Genomic DNA, 27,979 nt, shown 5'->3' on the forward strand with positions numbered 1-27,979 from the left:
CTTAATCTGGGATCTATATATCTATACTTAGTTAATGGCTAGTTTTCACGGATTCCTTGAAATTTTTTTTTTAATTTTTGAAGTTGTAAATATTTGTTATATGCGCATTTTTACTTATTTAATTTTTTTAAGATTTTATTTATTTATTCGAGAGAGAGAGAGAGAGAGAGAGGCAGAGACACAGGCAGAGGGAGAAGCAGGCCTGATGTGGGACTTAATCCCAGGACTCCAGGACCATGCCCTGGGCTGAAGGCAGGCAATAAACTGCTGAGCCACTCAGGGATCCCTGGTATATGTGCATTTTTTTTTTAATGTGGAGTCAGTGAAGCTTTCATCAGTTTTGAAGGGGTCAGTGGTTCAAACACCAATGATCTAGCAGATTGGAAGTGATTAGCTAATAGGCTCAATTATTATTAACTTTGAATCTTCAGTATCTAAAAGCAGTATCATTAAAAAAGCAAATACCTAAAAGCTTGATATTCAAACTAGTATTAAATGGAACACATACTTTTAAAAAATCATTTCTTTCTAGAATGACTTTTTAAGGTATGAAATTATTTTTCTCATTTGTGCCAAAATCAAGTGGGCCTGTATTATACTTAAAAGCCACAAAATACTAAACAGGAACTGTGGTAGGATGAATTAATAACCCCCAAAGATACCTAGGTTCTATTTTCTAGAAGCTGTATGTTACTTTATGTGGTTTAAAAAAACAAAAACAAAAAACTGTAGATTTTAAGGATCTTGAGGTGAAGATTCTATCCTGGATTATCCAGCTGCGCCCTAAATGTAGTCATAATTGTCCTTATGAAGGAGGCAGAAGAAGATTTGACTGCAGGAGAGAAGAAGGCTTTGTGACAATGGAGCAGGAGTCAGAGGGTCATACTCTGACAGTGGAGGAAGGGGCCACAAACCAAGCTACCAGCAACTATGAGAAGCTGAAAAAGGCAAGAAAATGGATTTTATTCTCAGAGCTTTCAGAGGGAACCAGCCCTGTGGACACCTTAACATTAACACTGCAAATGGGTTTCAGACTTCTGACTTCTAAAACTCTAAGAGGATAGAGTTGTGTTGTTTTAAGACACCAGGTTTGTAGTAATTTGTTATAGCAGCAGTAAAGGAACTAATACAGGAACTCTTTATATTCCTGCTTCCACCAGGTAATATCTGGTCCTGTGCCTTTTTACCTTAATTTTTATTGAGTTTCATCTCTGGTTCCTAGGAAACAAGGATATGAACAATTTGATTTTGCATTTTATGTTTATGTGTTTCACAACTAGGGAAATACAAAAACACAACCAAAATGAAAAGGTATAAATCCAGCCAATTTTTCTCTCCCTAAAGCAAATCCTAGAGGAGTTTGTTGAACAACTGAGAGCTTTCATATAATTTATGTCCCAATTTTATACTGAAAATACCTAAAAACAAAATAATTTTAGAAATTATCAGAATACAGGGCGCCTGGGTTGCTCAGTGGGTTGTGTCTGCCTTTGGTTCAGGTCGTGATCCTGGGGTCCTGGGATCGAGCACTGTGTTGGGCTCCCTACTCAATGTGGAGTGTCTCTCTCTTTCTCTCTTTCACTCTCTCTTTCTCTCTTTCTCTCTCTCTCATTCTCTCTCTCGCTCAAATAATAAAATCTTTTTAAAAAGAAAAATTATCAGAGTAATAAAGTAATTTTAGAAATTATCTGAATAGCACATGTCTTCTCTAAATACCTAGTGATCTCAATTTTTAGAATGCAGTCCGGAAAACAGTATCCTCTCTCCAAAGACATATCATTTTACCCTTTCCCCAATTCATATATGCATGAAAGTTTGAGGTACAGGGGAAATGATACTGAAAAGTCAGAAGAGATGCTCCAGAATCCATGCATCCAAAACATTATACATTTTATTCACAGGTAAAACTCTCAATGCTTTCCTCAGAGTGTAAGGACTTTTATATTCCATAAAATCGTGACTGGGTATTTTTTAGGCAACTGATATTTAAATAAGACAATCATACTTGGGCATGTGGAGATTCTAGAAAACTGACAGAAGAATGCACTCTTGATAGCTAGAAGAAGCAATCTCGCAGAATATGGAAGGAAAGAGACATAGGAATGTTTGAGCATGATGCAAGAAGACCAAGTAGTGCTGTATCTTCAGTTGATGCTGCGGATAAGGATTTCATTAGAGTACAATCATTAAGTTGGGAACAACTGCCCCGAGTCATTAAATAAATGCATGGCATATTCTGCTTAAGGAGGTAAGGGAAAACAAAGAGCTGTAAAGCCCTTATTGAAAGCCTCAGATACAATTAAAACAAATATTCATGCTTACAAGTAAGCATCAATCACCTGAAACATTTATCTATTTATAGTGCTAATGCTGCTGTCAGAACTTAATGGATGTTCAACTACCACTTGATGGGTAAATTCATGAACAAATAGTGAATTAAATGATTATCATTTATTGTAGATATGCTGATAAGTGTAATAAATTATAAATTTATTTAGGTCTTATTTAAGAGAAATATTTAGAAATTACCTAGTTCAGGAGTAGCTTTAGAAAAAGAAGAAGAGAAATAAAGATACTTAGAAAAATAATTTGAAGTTTATTTTTTGAGCTTAATAAAGTCAATCCCAGTGCCTGCTCACTCAGATTTTTGGTGTTAGACATAAAAGAACTAGAGCAAAAAAAAAAAAAAAAAAAAAAAGAACTAGAGCAATAACCCCACCAGGCTATAAAATGAAAGTTCCATATCAGAGATTGCATTCGATTTCCCTTAAGAGTTTTTCGAGTAACCTAACACATTTACCTCACTCAGGCTGTGTGTGTGTTTAAGTCATGTTCAAAATCTCCTCAGCAGTGCTTTTTTGGAGGCAGCTTATTCTCAGGAGTAAGTATACCAGTGAAAAGGCTTAGGTTGCAAGGACAGAAAATTCAGAGCTTTTTACTGCTACAGACCCACATGGTAGTTTGACAGCTCAAACTAACCTCCAACAGGAACTTTCCATCTGAATAGTAAGTAGATGATTATAGACATGTGCTTGAGATTTTATTTAGAAACATAGATTAATGCATCTGCTATCCTAAATAGTGAATGCTGGCAGTAAAGATTTTCCTTTCTTACCCTTGGGATCACTATAGATATCTGCTTATTGGTATTTGCTTGCATTTTCAACAAATAATGTACATTTTCTTTATCTTGACTGAATGTCTTTAGACATAGTATCAAGTATCAAATTAGGAAAAGCACTTTGCACAATTGGTTACATGTAGTAGAAGCTAGAGAAAAGAGGGTATTTCAACCAATTTCAAAATATGAACTGACATGGCTTTAACAGGCTCAATTCTTAACATAACATACAGCTACAAAACATGTCTATCGATTTTGCCTGTCCAGTCTCCATTTTTCCCTTTTGCCCAGATTTTGCTTTGGCAACCACCCTCTCCCATATTCATCCTATAAAGTTCTTGTAGGGCTAAATCCATTATCCAGTTTTAGCTTTGAACAAGTGACTGAAATCTGGTCAATTAGAGTACCATAACTGGGGACGGGTTTAAAAGCAGCATATACACAGTTAGATAAATCAAAGTTAAGGAGTACCAGTCCCAAGACTTTTACTGGAACTACTGAAAATTAAGTCTTTGCTTGCTATCACTTACTAATAAGTAAGATGATAGGATTTCTGCCTACAGCTAACAAGGACCATACTGTCACTGCTTACGAGCCCTAAAAGTTAACAAATAAGGAAGCTTTAAATGTAAAAGAGTTGATTGGTTAATAGAGTAACATTTTTGGATGACAGAAATGAATTTTCTCGTGCCACAGTTAGACTACATTTGTATTTTTAGTTCCTAACTCAAGAAATAACCTAAATAATTCCCAGCTCCATTTTTTTAAGCCAGTTTTTTTTTTTTTCCTTAAACTAGGTTTAATGTCATTTTAATCAAGATTACTTATAGCTCCTACCATTCACTACTTTCTTTCCAAATGACTGGCATTTTGATATTTACCAATAATCAAGGGGCAGCCCGGGTGGCTCAGTGGTTAAATGCTGCCTTCAGCCCAGGTCATGATCCTGGAGTCCTGGGATGGAGTCCCATGTTGGGCTCCCTGCATGGAGCCTGCTTCTCCCTCTGCCTGTGTCTCTGTCTCTCTTTCTGTGTCTCTCATGAATAAATAAATAACTAAAATCTTAAAAAAAAATAACCAAAAAAATTGGTCTTTGACTTCCCAGTGAGGCTAGGGTTCTAAACCTGGGATCAGTAATGCTCACTGTATAGTCTTTGACAAGCTATGTCCTCTGAGGCTGGTTTCTTTATTCATTTATATGTATCTAGTTATATGTACCCTACAAGGTCGTGTTGAAGATTAAATGCACAGTGTGTTAAATGTCCAGCAGAACGGACACATGGTAATTGCATTTCCTTTTCCTCTTTTGAGAAATGATAGGGTTTTATATCTTTATTTTTCTATTTTTTACATTTTGTGGTGAAATGACAAGGTTCCTCTGAGATAGGGTTCTGTAATTCAAAAGAGAAAGGTAATCCTTAACACATATATTAGAAGTGTATGTGTGTGTTTAAGGTAGGGACAATTCTATTTTGGAGAACTAAGAAACAAAAGTCTAGATACAGGTTAAAAAAAGAAGGGTTCTACTAAATTTTTTTTCACACAAGCAAAAGCCTTATTAATGTACATCAACATGAGGCATTTAGTCTAGACAGACCTACAGTTTACGCAAAAGTGGTTTTATTATTTGTTGATTTTAATTGGTTTGAGGGTTTTTTTTGGCTTATTTTTCTTTTCTTTTCCATCAGTGACTTACTCACTCCTAGTGTGACTTTGAGTCACATATTCCTGAGATACTATAGTTATGGAACAACATGGGAATTAGGTAACCTGATAAAATATATTTTGAATTGGTTTCAGACAAATCTATTTAAGAGTGAATTTAATGTGTTTTAATCATGGGGTTTGCTATCATTGACCCTAGCATGAAACTCTATAATGAATTCAACGAATTTGTAAATTTCTAAACCATATCACCTAGCATAAAAGTTTAGGATACTTTAATATTTCATTTATCCTTGAAACCTTACATAGATGATATGTTCATACAACTATTACCCTCAAAAGAAAAAGCAATCTGTAGTATTGGACACAGATTAACCCCATCTGCTTTGTTCAACACTGCTCTAGCAGTGATCAATATAAATATACCAGTATATCAGTGGTTTAAAAGCTGATAAAAATTGTCAATTATTACTCTTAAATAATCACATATTTTTATAGACTATAGTGGACATTTCTCTTACATTGCATTAAATTATAAACAAAAATTGAATTCTATTAAACACAGAACAATACGCTATAATTATCTAACCTGTGATTTTGGAGAAATCAAAGAATTCTGTAAGCAAATAGAATTGAACATTTATAATTACCACTATGACAATGTAACATGATATTTAACATTTAAATTTTCTATAGGCTTTCGAGTTTAAACTTAGATGTACGATGAATTCATTAGGATAGTAGTTTATAGGTAGTTAATTTAATATTTAACATTACGAAAGACTCTTTAGCATATGAAAATGAAACTCTTAAGAAACACTCCAAAATCTACCTCTGTAAAAAAAAAAAAAAAAAATTGAGTCATATGGCAAAAAAAACAAGTTACAATAGATGTTGGCTTCTTACAATAATACATACATTGCCTCTGAATTATATAGATAAGGAAAACTTTAGTATACTAAGCCGAAATACTTGGAGGAATCCAAGATGGTGGAGGAGTCCAAGAAGGCAGAGGAGTAGGAGACCATAGTTTTGTCTGGTCCCAGGAATTCAGCTAGATAGCTATCAAATCATTCTGAACACCTGCAAACTCAACTGGAGATCTAAGACAAGAATAGCTGCAACTCTACAAATAAAAAAGCCACCACTTTATGCAAGAATGACAAGATGCAAAAACTCACCTCAAAAAAGAGAGCAAGAGGCACTACTGCCAGGGACCTAATCAGTATGGGCCTAAGTAAGATGTCAGAACTAGAGTTCACAATAACAATTATAAAGATACTAGCTGGGCTAGAAAAAAAGCATAGATGACACTAGAGAATCCCTTTTTGGAGAAATAAAAGAACTAAAATCTAATCAAGTTGAAATAAAAAAGGCTATTAATGACATGCAATAAAAAATGGAAGCTCTAAGTGCTAGGATAAATGAGACAAAAGAGGGAATTACTAATACAGAAGACAAAATGGTGGAGAATAGAGAAGCTGAGAAAAGGAGAGATAACTACTGGATCATGAGGAAGAATTTGAGAGATAAGTGATACTATAAAGTGAAACAATATTAGAATAATTGGAATCCCATTAGAAGAAGAGAGAGTGTCAGACGGTATAGTGGAGCATACTCTAATGAAAAACTTCCCTAATCTGGGGAAGGAAACAGGCATTCAAGTCCAGGAGGCACAGAGAACCTCAAAATCAATAAAAATAGGTCAACACCCCAACATATAATAGTGAAACTTGCAAGTCTCAGAGACAAAGAGAAAAATCCTGAAAGCACCTTGGGGATAAGAAGTCCATAGTTTACAAGGGTAGAGATATTAGATGGGTGCAGACCTATCCATAGAGACCTAGAAGGCCAGAAAGGACTGACATCATAAATTCAGGATGCTAAGTGAGAAAAATATGCAGCCAAGAATGCTTTATCCAGCTAGTAGTTCATTCAAATTAGGAGAGATAAAAAGCTTCTAGGACAAACAGAAACTAAAAGAATTTGTGTTCACTAAAACAGCCCTGCAAGGAATACTAAACGGGATCCTTTAAGTGAAGAGAGAACCCAAAAGTAACATAAACCAGAAAGGAACAGAGACAATATACAGAAACAGTGGCTTTACTGGTAATACAATGGCACTAAATTCATATCTTTCAATAACTACTCTGTATGCAAATGGGCTAACTTCCCCAATCAAAAGAGACAGGGTATCAGATTGGATAAAAAAGCAAGAACCATCAATATGCTGCCTGCAAGAAACTCATTTTAGACTGAAAGTCACCTCCAGATTTAAAGTTAAGAGGTGGAAAAGCATTTATCATGCTAATAGACATCAAAAGAAAGCTGGGGTAGCAATCCTTGTATCAGACAAATTAGATTTTAAACCAAGGACTATAATAAGAGATGAGGGAGGACACCATATCATAATTAAAGGGTCTATCCAATAAGAAGATCTAACAATTATAAATATTTATGCACCTAACATGGGAACAGCCAATTATATAACCCAATTAATAACAAAATTAAAGAAAAACATTGATAATAATATAATAGTAGAGGACTTTAACACCCGACTCAGTGCAATGGACAGGTTATCTAAGCAGATTAACAAGAAAACAAGGACTCTGAATGATACATTGGACCAGATGGACTTCACAGATATTTTCAGAAGCATTCCATTCTAAAGCAACAGAATACATATTCCTCTTGAATGTACAAGGAACATTCCTCAGAACAGATTACATACCGGGTCACAAATCAGGTCTCAACTGGTACCAAAAGATTCTGATAATTCCTTGCATATTTTCAGACCACAATGTTTTGAAACTCAAACTCAATCACAAGAGGAAATTTGGAAAGAACTCAAATACACGGAGGATAAAGAGCATCTTACTGAAGAATGAATGGGTCAACCAGGAAATTAAAGAAGAATTTTTAAAAAATCATGGAAACAAATGAAAAATAAAACACAACTGTTAAAAAAGAAAGAAAGAAAGAAAGAAAGAAAGAAAGAAAGAAAGAAAGAAAGAAAGAAAGAAAGAAGAAAAGAAAACTGTTCAAAACCTTTGGAATGCAGCAAAGGCAGTCCCAAGAGGGAAGTATATAGCAATACAAGCCTTTCTCAAGAAATAAGAAAGGTCTCAAATACATAACCTAAACTTACACCTAAAGGATCTGGAGAAGGTACAGCAAATAAAGCCTAAACCCAGCAGGAGAAGAGAAATAATAAAGATTAGAGCAGAAATCAATGAAGTAGAAACCAGAAGAAGGTAGAACAGATCAATAAAACTAGGAGCTCATTCTTTGAAGAATTAATAAGATTGATAAACCCCTAGGTAAACTTAACAAAAAGAAAAGAGGAAGGACCCAAATAAATAAAATCATGAATGAAAAAGGAGAGACCACAACCAACAATGAAGAAATACAATTATAAAAACATAGTATGAGCAACTTTATACCAACAAATTAGGCAATCTGGAAGAAATGGATGCATTCCTAGAGACTATATAAGCTACCAAAACTGAAACAGGAAGAAATTAAAAAAACCTGAACAGACCCATAACCAGCAAGGACATTGAAGCAGTAACCAAAAATCTCCCAACAAATAAGAATCCAGGGCTGGATGGCTTCCCAGGGGAATTCTACAAAACACTTAAAGAAAAATTAATACCTATTCTTCTGAAGCTGCTTCAAAAAATAAAAATGGGAGGAAAACCTCCAAACTCTTTCTATAAGGCCAGCATTACCTTGATCCCTAAACCAAAGACCCCACCAAAAAGGAGAATTACAGACCAATATCCCTGATGAACATGGATGCCAAAATTCTCACCAAAATACTAGCCAAGAGGATCCAACAGTACATTCAAAGTATTATTCACCACGACCAATGGGATAAGAAATAAAAGGCACCTGAATTGGCAAATAAGTCAAACTCTCACTGTTCACAGATGACATGATTTTCCATGTGGCAAACCCAAAAGATTCCACCCCAAAATTGTAAGAACTCATACAGGAATTCAGCAAAGTAGCAGGATATAAAATTAATGCACAGAAATCAGTTGCATTTCTATACACTAACAATGAGAGAGAAGAAAGAGTCAATCTCATTTATAGTTGTACCCAAAACCATAATATATGTAGGAATAAACCTAACCAAAGAGGTAAATGATCTGTACTCAGAAAACTACAGAACACTGATGAAAGAAATTGAGTAAGATACAAAGAAAAATGTTCCATGCTCATGGATTGGAAGAACACATACTGTTAAAATGTCTATGCTACAAAGAGCAATCTATACATTCAACATAATCCCTATCAAAATATCAACTTTTTTCACAGAGCTCGAACAAATAATCCTAAAATTTGTATGGATCCAGCAAAGATCTAAATAACCAAAGGAATGTTAAAAAGAAAATGAAAACTAGTGGCATCACAGTTCCAGACTTCAAGCTCTATTACAAAGTTGTGATCAAGACAGTATGGTACCGGCACAAAAACAGACACATAGATCAATGGAACAGAACAGAGAACCCAAAAATGGACTCTCAACTCTATGGTCAACTAATCTTCAACAAAGCAGGAAAGAATATCCAATGGAAAAAAGTCTCTTCAACAAATGGTGTTGGGATAATTGGACAGCCACATGCAGAAGAATGAAACTGATCATTTCCTTACACCATACACAAAAATAAATTCAAAATGGATGAAAGGCCTAAATGTAAGACAGGAATCCATCAAAATCCTAGAGATGAACACAGGCAGCAACTTATATACATACCACATCTTCTTTATCCATTCATCTGTCAATGGATATCTGGGCTCTTTCCATAGTTTGGCTATAGTGGACATTGCTGCTATAAACATTGGGGTGAAGGTGCCCTTTCAGATCACTATATTTGCATCTTTGGGGTGAATACCTAGTAAAGCAATTGCTGGGTCATAGGGTAACTCTATTTTCAACTTTTTGAGGAACCTCCTTACTATCTTATCAGATAAAGGGCTAGTATTCAAAATCTATAAAAAATACCTATCAAACTCAACATCTAAAGAATAAATAATCCAATCAATGAATAGGCATGTTTCCAAAGAAGACATACAAATGGCCAATAGACACTTGAAAAAAATGCTCAACATCACCCGGCATCAGGGAAATACAAATCAAATCAATACAAATACAAAGCAAAACCACAATGAGATACTACCTCACACCAGTCAGAATGGCTAAAATTAACAATTCAGGAAACCACAGATGTTGGCGAAGGTATGGAGAAAGGGGAACCCTCTTACACTGTTGGTGGGAATGCAAGCTGCAGCCACTCTGGAAAACAGGAAGGAGGTTCCTCAAAAAGTTGAAAATAGACCTACTCTATGACCCAGCAATTGCTTTACTAGGTATTTACCCCAAAGACACAAATGTAATGATCTGAAAGGGCACCTGCACCCCAATGTTTATAGTGACAATGTCCACAATATCCAAACTATGGAAAGAGCCCAGATGTACATTGACAGATGAATACTCAGCCATCAGAAAAAATGGAATTTTTTGATTTGCAATGATGTGGATGGAACTAGAGGGTATTATGCTAAGTGAAATAAGCCAATCAGAGAAAGACAGTTATCATATGATCTCACTCATATATAGAATTTAAGAAACAAAACAGAGGATCATAGGGGAAGAGATGAAAAATGAAACAAGACAAAATGGGAGACAAACCGTAAGAGACTCTTAATCACAGGAAACAAACAGGGTCACTGGAGGGGAGAGGGATAAGGGGATGCGGTGACTGGGTGATGGGCATTAAGGAGAGTACATATGTAATGAACACTAGGTATGAATCACTAACCACTAACCTCTACTTCTTAAACTAATAATGTATTAATTAAATGAATTTAAAATTAAAAAATTCACGATTTATTTTCATGGCAGAATGTAATCACATCTTTATTTTGTAAAGACTGATCAATATAATAAAAATAACTTATTCAATCTAGATGCAAAAAGACAAAGAAATAAATCTGTAATATCTAGAATCATAAAAATTTACAGTGAGGGCACAATCTAATACATTGTGAACAGAGAGTAATATTAAGATTACAAGATTGTATTAAGATTGTAATCTTACAATGTCAAACAATTTTCCCTAAGATGTTTTTTTTTAATAACATTTTTTTTAAGGTTTTATTTATTTACTCATGAGAGACACACAGAGAGAGAGGCAGAGACACAGGCAGAGGGAGACGCGGGGTCCACGCAGGGAGCCCGATGTGGGACTCCATCTCGGGTCTCCAGGATCACCCCTGGGCTGAAGGCAGCGCTAAACCGCTGAGCCACTGGGGCTGCCTTCCCTAAGATGTTTTATTTGGGCTTCTATTTTTTGTTGAATGGCCAATGTAAAAGAAAATCTGCAATGCCAATTTACTAGATGGTAATTTTTATTTTTGTACTAAGAGACTTAATATTCAAACTTTTTTGACCCAGCAATTTCACTTAAAAGAATAACCAGAAATGTACAGACTACATATATGTAATGGTCATCATTCTCTTTTTTATTTATAATAACCCCATTTTCTAGAGAACCTAATATCTGGCTACAGATTAGTTATTACCTGCTTTGAGAATCTGATGAATACTAAGGATTCTTTACTTGAGAAATATAAACATTTGCTTTATTTCTATAACACCCACAGAGGCATGCACTTGTGCACACACACACAGGACATAATATAAAAACTGCACTGCCATCTAACTTTGAAACTAAAGGAGTCAGTAACAGTTTTCTAGTATACAGGAATAAGTTTAGGATTGCAGAGGGAAGAGAATGCAGTTTTCTAAGAAGTGAAAAATGCAGTTCACTTGGCACTGAAATGTAAATAAATGACTGGCCTAAAGAACTAGATAGTAGATAAAATTCAAATTAGAGACTACAAAGGTGTTCATATATTATTAGGTTTACTCATCTCTGTTTTTCATATTTAAAGAAAATACTACCGATATTCTATATATTATTCAGAGACTTTTAAGATCAATGAGTGAAGCTCTAGGAAGCTGATCTTTGATTTGAGGTTGCAACTGTGATTGACAAAGCTTAGAACAATTTGTATTTTTCTTGTTCCATAGAAGTACAAAGTACAATGTTCACTTTTTTACACAATTCAGTTTAATTCTATAAACATAGTCATAGATTCAATTCTATTAACATACCTACTATGTGCCAGATTTAGATGCCAGACATACTTAGATAAATAAAGCACTGAGCCTGTATTCCAGGGAGCTCACTATTTTGAGAATTCATAAACATTTATTTCTAACTGCAAGAGGATAACCTGCATGAGGATAGGGAATTTTGCTTCTTTTACTCAGTGGTATATTCTGAATACTTAGACAAACTTCACAATTACAAAATGAGAGAGGCAGAATTTGGAACACTGTTTGCCTGACTCTAAAGTTCATATTCTTAGCCAATATGTTATTCAGCTTTCCAGTATCCTGACTCCTTACCAAACTATAGATTGATAATTGGCTTATTCTAAAACACATAAAAACATATATCTGAAACACAACAGCAAGGATATTACATAATAATAAACACAGAAAATTCAGAAAAATAGGCAGAATATATACTATGACTATTATTCAGAATTGTTCTTTATCGTTTTCTATTTGTACATATCTGTAAACGTTTCATTTTGCTGTCTTTTGACATTATATAATTATACTGCATGTGTTCTTTTGTGACTTGCTGTTCTCAACTTTATAATTGTGAGATGGCCATGGTGATGAGTTGATACACATAATACATTTGTTTAAACTGTTTTTTAGCATCCTGTTGAATAAATATGCCACAAGTTTTTTTATTCTTCTACGGGTGGGCATGCAGTATGTTTTCAATTTTATGCAGTTACTAATGGCGCATAATCCGGTTCAGGTGTGCAAAGAGTTTCTTTTGGGTGTATGCCTAGCAATGGAATTGCTGACTCAGCTAGCAAGCATACATTCAGCTTTATAAATTAATGCTGAGCTATTTTCCATGTTCTTATACCACTTTAGAAGTATGCCCTAAGAATGAATGAAAGTACTATTGTGTTAGTCTGTACTACATTTGTTACTATTTTTTCAAGTTTGCTAATCTAAAGAGAAAAAGCAAAGTCTTCCTTTTATGACTTTGCTCCATTGGGATAATGCATGTTGGCACAAGAGGTCTGCTTGTTGGTAGTAACACTTCTCATTATAGAAGTTTCACCATAAAGTCTTATATGGGTATTATGATACAGTTCTACTTATATCACTCTCCTGCTTAAAGCACCCCTGCTCCTATACATTGGACAAGCAGGACTTCCTACTATGTGCTTCCATCCACCAGCTGGACCACAGGTTTTGTGAGGTTGGGGATGAGCTCTACCCCATTCCCTATTATATGTTCTTTGCTTAGTTCCCTGGTTCAAATAAGTCCTCAGTAATATTAAAATGGACGATTATATGTTCCTAGTTAAAATAAATCTGCTCCTTTAAAACTCTTCATCTGTAAGTCTAGTCTAAGTAACAGACCCTAGACCATGACGAATTTATCAAGGTTAAGAGCTACTTCATGGACTGGTAAGATTGTGAAACCACACTTTCTTGGGTGTGCATGTCTAGAGCAGCAAGTACCTGTGCTACATGTGTCTTCATTAATATTTGAAATATCAACAACTTCTGTGGCTGGAGATATACAGGCGTCAGGAGATGAGGCTGGAGCTGTGGGTCACTAAGGATCCTGAATGCTACATTACTGAGTTCAGATTCTGTCCTACAAGGTTTAAACTTAGGCAAGTTATAATTAATTTAGTTTTTCAGATAAATTTATTAGAATGCTTTGTGGAGAGAAAAAAAACTGTTGAGAAATAAGGCTTCTTGCTGGAAACCCATTGATACCAACTTTCCCTTTACATTGACTACTTTCTCTCTCCCTCTCTCTCTCTTTTTTTTTTTTTTTTTTTTTTGTCAAGATTTTATTTATTCATGAGAGACAGAGAGAGACAGAGAGAGGCAGAAACACAGGCAGAGGGAGAAGCAGGCTTCATACAGGGAGCCTGACGTGGGACTCCATCTCTGGTCTCCAGGATCATGCCCTGGGCTGAAGGCGGCGCTAAACCACTGAGCCATCCAGGCTGCCCCATTGACTACATTCTCATAGATGAATGAATCCTTAATATTTTCCTCCTGGGAACACTTTTTGGATTTTGATACCAAAGATTCCTGAAGGGCATTTCTGTGTGGAAATTTTTAAAACAATGAAAATGATCTCTAAGGACATTTATTATTATTTTAAAAATCTGAAAGTGGCACGCACTAAATCAATATAGAATTTCCATGAAGACACAAATAGAAAAAAAAAGGAAAGTAGTAATTTGTACAACCTTTCAATATTTTATATTTTCTCAATTGGTGAGTTAAGTTTGGTACATATTTTCTTCAGATTGTATCGAGCAGAAGATAGAACTAATGTTGTTATTCTCCCTTTACCCTAGCCATCATTTATTCTTAACTTCTGGTTCAGAGAAAACAATCTCATACTCTCAGTGGTCTCTTATTTCTTTCTCTTTTCTCCCTTCCTTCTTCTACGAAGTCACTCACATGTCTTTTTTTTTTTCTTCCCCATTTCCACAGCTACCACTCTGGCTCATCTCCTGATGCTTGGATTGTAACTAAAGTCTTCAAACAGTTTATCTACATTTTCTCTCTACTACAGTATATCCTCAACACAGTCAAGATGACAATCTCCAATTTTCAAAAGATCAAAATTTCACAACCTTCATAAGATTTTCCTTCTTATATAAGAACCACCAGTCACTTCCTACAACCTGGTCTACCAGTTTGCATTTGCCTTAATATTTTTGGTGAGCCATTAACATATTACCCTGCTCCAAAGCACCAGCCCCTCAGATTCATAACTCAGTGTGTTCTAAATATGTTCTCTCCTCCTAGAAGCTGATTCCCTCTGATCAATCCCATTATTTGGCTTGCTCATTCCAACTACCTCTAATGCCTACCTTTCAATAGCCTTAAAGAACTATTCCTAGCTTTATTTCCTACAACTCTGATCACTTACTGAGTCTGTCAATGAAAATTCATTACAATATTCTCCTTGGACCGCATACTCAATTATAGATGAGACATTTGCTAATTGAATTTCTCTTTGATTTGGACCTAGAAGAGATATGACACACTGAATACAATACACAATACATTATAGGAAGATTTGACATCATCCCTGCCTCTCTGCATTCTCTCTTCCCTCTTCAGAATTTCAGCTCCAAATTAGGCCCTTCCACCATCATTCACAACAGCCAAACATGACTCTGTTATTGCACTATTGTATTATATTGTTAGCTCCTAAGGACTAAAATTTTCAATTTGGAAGGCAAGAACAACACCCAGTCATTACATTAAGAGAATATAATGTTATACAACAACGACTAATATTAGGTTTTCAATAAATTAATCAATCTATCCATTTATGGAGAGTAGCCACTATGTGTCAGACAATGGTTCATTTAATACAGATTTTTCAGTGAGCAAATGAACATAATCCTAAGTGAATAAATAAAAGTGCATCTTCATATTCCTATTATGTATTGCTACTTATTTGTCCTCTTGTTTTCTGAAATATTATTTGTCTGTGAGTATCTGTGTCTTCTACCTTTATGTTACTCCACAGTGTGGAAGCTGTATGTATGTATGGTAATCAGGGACTGCTTGCTAGATGCGTGCATGGAACATTAGAAATTTAGTGAGTTACTAATACTCAAATAAATAAAAATGCTACCTCCCAATTCAATATCCATCTCCACCCCCACTGCCTACCATTATGGCTTTCCAATAATACAGGAAACACTTTATGTTTTATAGTATAAAGCTATAGCTCCTCTCTTTTCTAGTTTTCATATGCAATTCTCAACCCATGCCAATCCTCACTCCAAAAAGTCTCTATTTTCATGCTTCCCCCCTCCTACTATTGTTGCCTCCAGGGTATGCAGAAAAACAACATGTTATTCTTTTCCTGAAAACTATTCCTCTTCTAGTGTTCTCTCTTCCAGGGAATAGTACCATATAGTCTTTAGGTTCTGCACCCCTCTCTCTAATCTCTCATAGAATCTGATAATAATTTCTCAAGGCCAGCTGGTTCTCATCATCTCCATTACCACTACTCCAAGCTAATTATATTTTTTCTGGGACTGGAATAGCTTCTTAAGTGGCCTCTCCAGCTCTTCTCCCCTCTTAGTCAGAATTACCTTTTTAAAACACAAATCTGACCATATGTCCCCAGCCTGCTTAAAACCCAGCAATAGACTCTCAGTGTTCTTAGGCTAAAACTAAAATGCTTAAAATGGTCTGTCCTACCTGTGGTAGACAAAATAATAGCCTCAAAAATGTCCCCATCCCAATCCCAGGAACCTAGGAATACATTAGATTACATAGCAAAGGAGAATCAGCTTTGGAGATGGAATTACGTTGTTAATCAGATGATAATAAAATACATAGAATATCCTAGAATGCCAAAAGAATCCTTAAACATAAAAGAGGGAGGCAGAAGAGTGAGAGGATGAGATGTGAAGACAGAAGCAAGGTTGTCAGAGTGACATGATACAAGGAGGACTCAGTCTCCTCCTATGGCTATGAGCCAAGGACTGTGGGAAGCTTCAGATTCTCCCTAGAGCATCCAGAAAGCCCTGGTGACACCTTGATTTTAGCCCATTTTGGAGTTCTGACTCCAGAACTGAAATTGATAGAAATAAATTTGTATTATTTGAGCATCTAAGTTTGTGTTAATTTGGGTTAGTATCAGTAGGAAACTACTAGACCACCTAACACTCCTCTTAGGCCCTCCTTACAGGTGCCTCTCTGCTCTCTGCTGCCAAGGGCCTTAAAGTATTTGTTATACCTATTTGTATAATCTCTGGATTAGTAATACCATGTCCCTAACTAGATGGAAAACTCCATGTAAGTGGATACAATGTCTTCTTTTTGTTCACATTCTGTCTCAAGCTCCCAACCCAGAACCTACGTAAAGTAAATCAAATAAATATTTGTTGAATGAATGCAGCCAAGCATGTATGTACCATCAAACCTTTGACTACTGCCCTCTAGTGGACCATCAGTGGACTACTGATCCAGTGTTACTAACATATTCTATACACAAATCGTAGATACAGACTCCTAAACTACCAAGCACATGATTCCTCAATTTAAGAGCTTATCATATCTCAGGAACTGATCATGGATCAAGGTCAGTTATTGAGATGTACAATAGTGAGGCAAATTGTACTTCCCCTTTCACCACTTTGCTGAGTTAAGTATATTTAGACAATTTAGTTAACCCCTCTGGGTTTCAAGTTCTTCACTCTTAAGTCACAATATTCTTCACAGAAGTTAAGGATCTGGACAAGAGATCTATAACTCTATAATTCCTAATCCTCGTACTAAAGGCTCTCTGCCTTATGTCTCTACCCTCACTTTTACCTCTATAAGGTATAAATTCTATAAGGTCTGTAAATTCTACGAATTCTAAAAGGTCAGGGTCTGTGTTTACTTCCATGGCTACCACTGTGTCCTATAGACATTTGATAAATAGTTTCTACATGCATGAAGACAAGCATTAAATGTTTGCTAAACACATGAAGGAAATATTCGTGATAGAAATTCTTATATTTTTGTTTGATCGGGCTCTGTACTGTTAAACATGCCTATCTTCCCTACAGTGGAAGTGGCCCTCCAAAAATATCAAGACCTAATCTCTGGAATCTGTGAATGTTACATTATAAAGTAACATTTTTTACAGATGTAATAAGTTAAAGATATTGAGATGAGGATATTATACTAGACTATCCAGATATGATTGAATTAAGGATCTGGAGATGAGATAATCTAGGATTAGATTATCCAGGTGGGCCCTAAATGTTATCATAAGTGTCTTTATAAAGGAAAAGCAGAGAAAGAGGAGACATACAGAAGAGGAAGAGACAAAGTAACAATAGAATAAAGACTGTAGGGATGCAGCCACAAGTCAAGTAATGCCAGCAGCCACTAGAAGCTGAAAAGGCAAGGAATGGATTCTCCCTTAGAGCCACCAGAGGGGCTGAGGCTCTGCTAATACCTTGGTTTTGGGTCAGTAAAACTAGATTTAGATTTCTGGCCTTCAGAATTGTGAAAGAATACATTTCTGTTGTTTTAAGCCAAGTTTGTAGTAATTTGTTACAGTTCTTTGTTAGAAGAACTAGTATACTCTCTTTTAAACTTCTGATCATAATCCTCTATTTTCTGAAATACCCTTCTTATTTTCATATTAATAAATGTTCAGCAAATAAGTAACAATGAATAGTTAAATCCTACAGTTACTTCAAGTGTTACTTCTTCCGTAAAGTGGTCTCTGAATATTTAAGGGCATGTAACTCTCACCCATCTGTGTATAGAGATGATAAATTGTATGGAATTCTGCAATCTGGGACTCATATACCCACTGATATATTTTTCTAATTAACCCACAGAAGTAATTCGATGTTTAATTTTTCCTGGTGTCCCTCAGGCTTTGCACAAAGCCCAACTTATGGGCATGCAAGCCTGAAATGTTTTCTTCCCAGCTGTCCACAGGGTTTCATTCTTCTCTTCATTCAGATGCTCCACTCTCTCCTGATCAGAGAGGCCTTACCTGGCTACTCAATCTAGAAATAGCACATCTCCTCCTTCTACTTTCTTACTCTATTTTTCTTTATAACACTTTTCATATACTCTGACATGTTTTTTTGTTTATGATGGCTCTTCCCCTTCCACACTGAGACAGTGAGCCCCAAGAGCATAGGGACAGTGACTAGCAAATAGTAGGAACTCAATAAATATTAACTGAATGAATGAATGAATGAATGAATGAAAAGAAATGCCTAATATTAATCTTATTAGCCTTATAAAACTAATCTGGAAATAGGTGACTGAAGTAGTAGCTCCTAATATTTGAAGTACTATCTCTGAATTCAACCAAGACCTAAATTTCAACTCCAATAACCCTTTTATTCAGATTCTTCTGAATGTCTGAGAGTCAATGACCCACTGCAAAACCACTTTTTCTATTCTTTTTGTTCCATTATATGGAACCTCTGAAAGTTGAGATGTGAAGAAAAATTATGGAATGCAGTCTCCCAACTCTCTAATATGTGGATGGTTGGTTATATTTCACATGCGATGTCCAGCTGATGTGGGAAACAAAGACAAAAGAAAAATTAAATTTCCTTACTACCTAGAGCTTGCAACAGGCAGAGTGACATTTCTCTAAGAACTTAGCTGCCTTGATGTTAGTAAGGGCAAAAGGCAATCTTAGCCTGATCCCCAGAACCCTGTAAGTCTATTACAAACATATAAAAATTCCTTTCGAAACTTCCTTTATCTCTACCCCCAAGATATATGATGGCAATGATCCCCCAAGCCTATGGTCCATTGATATACATCTGAAGGGTCTCATGACTCAGGTTTTATTTGATAGTAATAAATGACCTTTTCCCGACAATAGCTAACCCCTCACAGTTCTGGAAATAATGCTTCCAAAACTCCTGAGAGACTTATGCTATCCCTAACTCCTTCCCAACTTGAAAGTCTATAATGGGCCACTCCTCATGAACCCAGTGCCGCTCGTTCTGCCCACAGTGCTTTAATAAAACACCTTTTTGAACCAGACATCTCAAGAATTCTTTCTTGGTCATTGGCTTCAAACCCTACCATCTTTTCAAAATCAAAGCAATAACAAATTGATCATTTCTCAGTGAACTGTTAGAAAATGGTACTAAACAAAAACCAAACCAATATTAAAATTAAACTCTTTTATCTATTTCCACAAATGAGATTTAAACCCATTTTTACCTTCAAATAACTGAAATGTTTCTGATTATAAAGTTAACTGTATAAAAATAACTCAAATAATCCTCATTCTGGCAGCCACATACAAGATATGGTTCAGAAGCTGAGTTCAGACAAAATAGTTTTATGCAAAGGCTAACAAACATATGGGATAAGTTACCAAAAAAGAGTTGCTGAAGCAAAAAACACCAATATGTTCCCACTAAGAGCAAGAAGGATATTTACATACAATTCAAATGAAGAATGTGGGAGTAGAGTAAAATACAAGGGAACTGTAATTGCCCCCAGAAATGTGTGCCTGAAGTAAACTCATTGTATTATTATAATTGAAAGACAATAAAGTATTGTATGTCCTTCTTAAATATGTTTATTGATATTTGTTAAGTCTCTTATAATGAAAATCTGTGGACCACCCAAATCGTTTTATTCTACTATAATTTGTCTAAAATTAACACATCACTGGAAATAATGTTCTTTGTATGTCTTAGAAACAACTGACTGCCATCTTTCAATAATGACTAGTCTACCTGTGGAGTAAAATGGAAGAGTTGAAGAGATAATGCAAACTTCCCTTCTCCTCTGAGTAGAATTAAAATCTCATAGCGAGCCATGGTTTGTTTTGATGGAGGTCTGTGTTCATACATTGGAATAGGTAAGAAGAGCTGACAGCGATCATTGCATGCTGTCAGGACCAAAGAATAACCAACAAAGTTTAACTCAGCCTCTCTGCCTTTGTACAAAAGCAAGTAACACATAATCAAATTCCTTCTGATAGAAAGTGACTTTTCCATGGATCAAGACCAACAAAAAGACTCGCTGTATGACATTTACAGTAACCTCAATAACAACGCATCATTTCTAACCACCATTCTTTGGAATACAGAAACATCTTTGTTATTTTACCTTGAAAGAGTATTTACCGTAACAGATTTTTATTTCAAATAGGATAAGTCTCTCTGTTATTAGTCAGTTCAATGGCTAGCTCATAGTACAAATAAATCTAAGTCTAATTCAGGTACACAGGCGGCACCCTTTTCTTTCTTTTCCAGATCATAAAGTATGTCTTGAGCAATAGGTGGGATCAAATCAGAGATGGAGGATAAACTTTCTTTTTAATCCACTATCCTTACTGCTAAAAAACAAATTTCATGGGGTACCTGGGTGGCTCAGTCAGTTGAGCGTCCAACTATTGATTTGAGCCCCGAGGAGATTTGGATGCAGTGACATAGGGAAGAAGGCCATGAGCTGTGGAGGCAGACAGCGCAGTGCTTACTTTATAAGCCAAGGAACACCAAAGGGTGTCCATCACCACCTCAGGGTCCTGGGATTGGGGCTCGCACTGGGCGCCACACTCAGCCGGATTCTCTCCCTCTTCTTCCATCCTTCAAGCTTTCCCCCTCTCCCCCTCACACTTTCTCCCTCTCTAAAATAAACAAATAAATCTTAAAAAAAAATTTTTCATGACTTATTCAATTCTTTCCTAATGTTTAAATGACTAATCTAACTTGACCTACCTGTTGCCCTGGATACTATGGATGTTTCCTCAAATTTCTCTTTTTTTCCATAATGTTCTTCTTCTTTTAACTCTCTGATCCCCTCTTCTCTGTATGCTTCCCTGGTTCTGCTTCTATTACCACCTCCTTAAATGTTGATGCTTCCCAAGGTTCATCTAAAGCTCTCTTCTTACTCCTGACTCTGCCTCTGGACAATCACAAATAAGTATGTGGCTTTGAAAGTACCCATTATTTAAACAACTCTCAATTTGGTCCTCCTAAAAGACCCATCATTTTTCTGAGCTTAAGTTCCAAATTCTAACAAGTCTCTTAGATCTGACCTAGATATTTTAAGGGTACCTCAAACACAACGTCTAAATCTATGCTTGTTACGCCCTACCTGTCCTCCTAAAAATTTAAGAGCATGACTTTTGCAGTTAGAGAAAATGACCAGCTGTGTCACTGCCTAAGTTAAACTTACTTGTATTAGCTTCTTAACACTCCTTGAGAACTGATTCCTAGCTACTTGGAAGGGCTATTATTATAAGAATTAAATTATATTACATAATGGCCCTTCATAAACGTAAGTTTCCAAGGTTACTTCTATTTCCTTATAACCTGTATCTCAGTTGAAGGTAATCTGAAGGCATCTCAGTCACCTAAACAGTCAAGGTAGAAACCTGAGAATCATTCTAGACCTCTCCCCTTCTCCCTACATCCATAACCAATTAGTTATGGACCATGAACTGTCTACCATCTGCAAATCTCCAGCATTTGTCCCCTTCTATATAACTATTCTCATTTTAGATTAAATCCTCATAATTCCATATTGCAACTGTCTATGGACATCCATGCTTCTAATTGAACCTTTATACTACTCCTCTAAAAATAAAATATACCATGGGATCCCTGTTGTACAAAAGCTGATGTTTTATATTCTTAGCATGGAGTCCAAGTGCCTTTTCTACTTGGCTTCCACCTGCCTTTCAGTTTTGTCAAGTGCCAATTTCCCCAGTACCTTAAGCTTCAATCACAAACTACAGATGTTATGTTGTCATTATTTATCCAGATTTGGATTGTGAGCTTGTCTACCTTTTTTCCTAGAGTCTGGTACAATACTGGTGTGAAGTGTGCACAGATAAAATATTCATTGAGTTTAAAACCAAATTTTAAAGTATTCATGGCTGTTGAAGAGTGCTTTCTGGGTCTAATGTTAATGGTTGTTAAAAGTTCAAAAAAGGATATTTTCTTCCTCCTCAACTGTATTTATCTTAATAGCGAAAGAAAGCTCTTCTGTAAATAATTAAAATAGCCATGTCAGAACAATCTGGCAAGTTAATTCAATTCAATTCAGTACTACATGTGTGGGATGGGAGAAACACAAAAAAAATTGGGAGCTGGCCCTACCTTGAACTTAAGCTACAAGCTGCTAGTATTCATATCAGCCCAGAGATATTTGAACAGTAGGTAAAGAGAAGCCTGACAGGGACCAGTTTGCTTGAAAAAGGGAAGACTCTCCTGGAAAGATCTCATCTTAAAAAAGAAGAGGTGAAGTTCTATGCAGTAATAAAGCTTTAGCATTAATGAAAACAAGTAGTTCTTAAACCATGGGATGTGTAACTAGTATTTATTGCTTTAGAACCTACTTTATATAAACTCAAAAGAATGTTGCGAGGTTCCACAAGTTTCTCATGCACCAACAGTGGTGCCACAGGCAAGTACAGGGCCCAGTGGGAGATGGCAGTCATGCCCATCAGTAATGGAGGCCAGAGGCATCACAACAAGTAGCAAGGGAGGCTTCACGAACAGGGCACATACCCTAGCTCAGGCAACGGGGCTTAATGATTGTGGTATGTGGAATACCCAGCAATATGCAGCCAAAGGAGCATTGGAATTTAACAAAGACAGCAAAGCCTGGCAGAAACAACAGCATGTGGCAGAAATAAACATATTCCCAGCTAAAGGGGCAGAGTACTTGGCTCATACCAAGTATAGTGGGCTAAAGAGTGACCTCCCCAAAATTCATGTCCCCTGCAGCAACCTCAGAATGTGACCTTATTTGGAAATGAGGTTTGTAAAGGATCTCAAGAAGAAATCATCCTAGATTTAAAGTGGGTCCTAAATCCAGTGACCAGTGTCTTTGTAAGAGAAAAGAGAAGAGATATGGATGCAATGACATAGGAAAGAAGGCCACGAGCTGTGGAGGCAGAAAGCAGAGTGCTCACTCTGTAAGCCAAGAAACACCAAAGGCTGTCAGTCACCACCTGAAGCTGCAAGGGGCAAGGAAAGATTCTTTCCTAGAGATCCTGCACAGTGAGCAGAGCCCTGCTGTCATCAAGATTTCTGACTTCTAGCCTCCAAGAACACTGAGAGAACAGATTCCTGTTGTTTTAAGCTGCCTGGTTTGTGGTACTTGTTATTGCAGCCCTGGGAAACAAACATAAGACAGGTTACTAATTAGGGATATATATCATATCAGAGACAATCACTTAGGACTCTAAAATACTTGTAGCAATAGGAGAGAAGACTTTACTGAGGGAGTGGGATCTGCAAAAGCACGTATGGACAAAAGCTAGTAAAGCAGGTGTGTTAAACTGTCAAGAGAAATACATTCTACTTTGTTGTCTGCATTTTCCTATCACTACTTGTTTCTGTTGTTTCAAAAAGAAGACGTTGTTTACTTTCTCAGAAATCTCACTGGAGCAAAATAACAAGAATCAAAACTCAAAAATCAAAGCAGCAATTAAGTAATGACCATTTTTTAACATTAGCCTCATTTGTAAATATTCAAATCAATGAAACTGCACATTACAGTACTAACATAAAACCCTTTTTTTAAGGTAATAATTTAAACACTATTAATATGAAATTAAGCTCATCAGAAAAGTGAAAGGATGTGAGTCATGACAACTCATTGTTATTTTAATGAAACTGGACATTTTCAATATGTTCTTAAATTACACATTTGCATTTTCTGGGAATAGAATCCATTTCCACAGAACAAAACTAATCCTATTGGACTCAGTAAAAATAGGAAAGCAGTAACAAAGTTTTGAGGAAAGACTACAAAGGGTAACAAACGAGATACATCACACTTCTACCTCTATGACACGGAGAGGGTTATCACAACACTGCATCTCAGATGCCTCACAAATAAGTTAAAAAGTTAACTGGGCTAGGGGCGTCTGGTGGGCTCAGTCAGTTAGGTGTCCGACTCTTGATTCCTGCTCAAGTCATGAGCTCTTGGCTTGTGAGATCAAGCCTGTGTTGGGCTCCATGCTCAATGCAGAGTCTGCTCGAGTTTCTCTCTCTCTCTCTCCCTATGCTGCTTTCTCTCTCTCTCTCTCTCAAATAAATAAATCTTAAAGAAAAAGTTAACTAGGTTACTTTCCACTGTAATGAGCTATGACTGTATGAACTACATATAAACCTAACACTATTTTACCCACTTCTCAACAAAATTGAAGCAATTGAGATACGCTATGGGTATATTTCTAAATGGTTTTAATTTTTTAATGGTTTTCATCTGAAAAACATAACCCCAATTCTTCTATTCAAGAAATGTTAATATGTATATTTTATAAAAATGTATTAATTACTGCATTTTGTGTAAAAAATGGTTGCTCTCGGGGATCCCTGGGTGGCGCAGCGGTTTGGCGCCTGCCTTTGGCCCAGGGCGCGATCCTGGAGGCCCAGGGCGCGATCCTGGAGCCCCGGGATCGAATCCCACGTCAGGCTCCCAGTGCATGGAGCCTGCTTCTCCCTCTGCCTATGTCTCTGCCTCTCTCTCTCTCTCTGTGTGACTATCATAAATAAATGAAAAAAAAATAAAAAAAAAATGGTTGCTCTCATCAAAAAGTTAATATTCTAATAGGAGAAATGAGAGAAGAGATGACCGGCATGCAGTGAGTCTAAATGAGAAGTAAAAATGAAGATAATTATAGTATGGAGTGGGGAGGTACTTAATGGGTTGGTTAAAACAATATTATGGAAGTTGTAGCATTGGAATGCTCTAAAAAATAAAGCATTTTATTTATTTATTTTTAAATATTTATTTATTGGAGAGAGAGCAAACAGGAAAGCATGAGTGGTGGGGAGGGGCAGAGAGATAGGAAGAAGTAGATTCCCCACTAAGCAGGGAGCCCGACATGGTGTTCGATTCCAGGGCCTCAGGATCATGACCTGAGCTGAAGGCAGATGCTTAACCACCTGAGCCACCCAGGCACCCCTAAAAAATAAAAGTCCATTTTTTAAAAAAAGCAAAAATTGGTATAAAGACTTGGAATATAATATATTCTAAGCAAACACAAAAATATGAACAACAGAATGGACTGAGAAAACCACAGTGGCGGGACACCTGGCTGGCTCAGTGGTGGAGCTTCTGCCTTTGGCTCAGGGCGTGATCCTGGAATCCCGGGATCAAGTCCTACATTAGACTCCCTGCACGGAGCCTGCTTCTCCCTCTGCCTGTGTCTCTGCCTCTCTCTCTCTCTCTCTCTCTCTCTCTCTGTCTGTCTCTCATGAATAGATAAATAAAATCTTAAAAAAAAAAAAAAAAGGGAAAAGAAAACCACAGTGGCTATTAAGGGTTCAGGTGATATTCAGAATGTTCAAAGCATACAATTCTTCTGAATCAGAAACAGAATTGATTGTTAACAAAATGAATAATTGCTTCTTAATGAATACATATAAACCCACATATACACTGAGGAAAACATATGTCATTATACATATATACATATGATATCACTTATGATATTGATATACAGACATAAATATCAATGTCATCATTGAAAATGCTGTATAATATTCCATTAAACACATTCATGAATGCAATCAGCAAATATTGCTGAGTGCCCACTGTGTCCAGTCACTATTTAGATATACTAAAATTTAATTTTTTTTTTATTTATGATAGTCACAGAGAGAGGGAGAGAGAGAGAGAGAAAGAGAGAGAGAGGCAGAGACACAGGCAGAAGGAGAAGCAGGCTCCATGCACCGGGAGTCCGATGTGGGACTCGATCCCCGGTCTCCAGGATCGCGCCCTGGGCCAAAGGCAGGCGCCAAACCACTGCACCACCCAGGGATCCCCTAGATATACTAAAATTTGCCAATTATTTTGATTTCACTTATTCTCATAACACTGAGATGAACATATATATACATAAATCTTGCACATTTTTTTAAGAGCAATTTCTTAGAAGTAGAATATTGGGCCAAAGAACACTTAGATTATAAGGCTTTAGACATATAGACATATATATATATATGTAAATAAAAGAAGAGGTTATTATTAATTATATTATTATATATATTATTATTAATTATAAGGTTAACATGAACTTGTGGAAAAAGAGGCCTGATAAACAGATAAGATGCTGCAGTTGTCTCCCGAAAATGTACAAGTATAGGGCAATGAAAATGGGTTAGGTGAGGGAAGTGGGTGGGCTCCAAATACAACCCCAATTTCCTACCCTCCTCCCTCACCCCCCTTCCCCTGCAACTAACAGGTTCACAAAGGACAGGTATTACCTCTATATTCTAAGGTCACCCATAATCTGACTTGTTCTACTTGACACTAGTCTGTCTGATAGAGGTAAAAAAGCAGGGTGGGAGGTAGGGAGGCCTAAAGAGCATGTCTCTAATTTCGGGATTATAACAAAGGATGTCATATATAGAAAGCATAAAGAATGATATAATGAAAAAATGAAATGTAAATGAAATAAAGATGCTAGTGCAGTGGAGAAAATGTGAGCCTGGCAAAACGAATGGACCAGATGAATGAGATAAAGAGATGAAGGGGAAGCAACCAGACTTCTGAGTCTCTGCAACCTCAGATTCTAAAGCCTTTCAAAGTGTAGTCTCCAGGTCACTTGTATGGAGCTTATTTGGGGACACTATTAAACAGCCAATTGAAGGGCCCTTTGCAATTGCAAAATCAGAAACCTGCAGTTTAAAAAAGCCTCTCCAAGTATTTATGCACATTAACTCTTGAGAACCATTGAAATAGAGTGTAAATCTAATACTGCTTTAAAAACAATCTTCCAAATCTCATCTGAAATTTTTCACATTGTAAGATATGAGCCATTAGTGGATTATATCAATCTAAGTTTCTTCACTCTGTAATGACACAGAATGACCAGCACAATATTAAAAATAAGATCACAATCAGATATAAGGACAGTACTGTTTCATGAAACTTGTGTTTCATTCATAAATATGTGTATAGGGCAGCCCGGCTGACTCAGCAGTTTAGCGCCACCTTCAGCCCAGGGCCTGATCCTGGAGACCAGGGATCGAATCCCACGTCAGGCTTCCAGCATGGAGCCTGCTTCTCCCTCTGCCTCTCTCTGTTTCTCGAAAAAATAAATAAAAAAAAAATCTTTAAAAATTATTTATTTATTTATAAGTAAGTAAATAAAATATGTGTGTGTGTCTCCACTGCTACTCATAGGTAGTCGGTAGTGACACTGAATGCATCTTATGGGGGATCATGGTCAAAGAAAGACACTATGTTACAGAACAATAAGGAACATTCATAGGAAATAGCTAGAATTCAGTTCTTGACTTCAGGAAGAGAGATGAGCATTTGTGAGGTGATTTTCTGCTGTATGCTATATGGGCCTGACATGACAAATTATAAAGTGTGCTGTTTTCCTATAGTAAATATCAGATATCTGACCTGACAAGGCTTATCATATCCACTAGCTGATATTTATTATTTCTGATTCACCTGGCCATGAATAATATAGGCGGAAAAAAATGGAGTGTATATATATATATACACACATATACACACACATATATATATATAAAATAGTGACTCTGAAGCTC

The 27,979-nt window shown here is 36.4% G+C and overlaps 1 protein-coding gene and 1 long non-coding RNA gene across 23 annotated transcripts in view; one reads left to right on the forward strand and one right to left on the reverse strand.

Moving 5' to 3' along the window:
* The window catches only part of CEP128 (centrosomal protein 128), a 394,114-nt gene that overhangs the window by 111,409 nt on the left and 254,726 nt on the right, over positions 1-27,979 (reverse strand). The window lies entirely within an intron of this gene.
* Positions 867-15,376, forward strand: LOC140639457 (uncharacterized). The gene is made up of 2 exons (XR_012036169.1): positions 867-1,088; positions 14,418-15,376. It is a non-coding gene; the product is annotated as an uncharacterized lncRNA (long non-coding RNA).

The sequence above is a fragment of the Canis lupus genome, chromosome 9 (assembly GCF_048164855.1).
Source record: "Canis lupus baileyi chromosome 9, mCanLup2.hap1, whole genome shotgun sequence".
Taxonomy (NCBI): domain Eukaryota; kingdom Metazoa; phylum Chordata; class Mammalia; order Carnivora; family Canidae; genus Canis; species Canis lupus.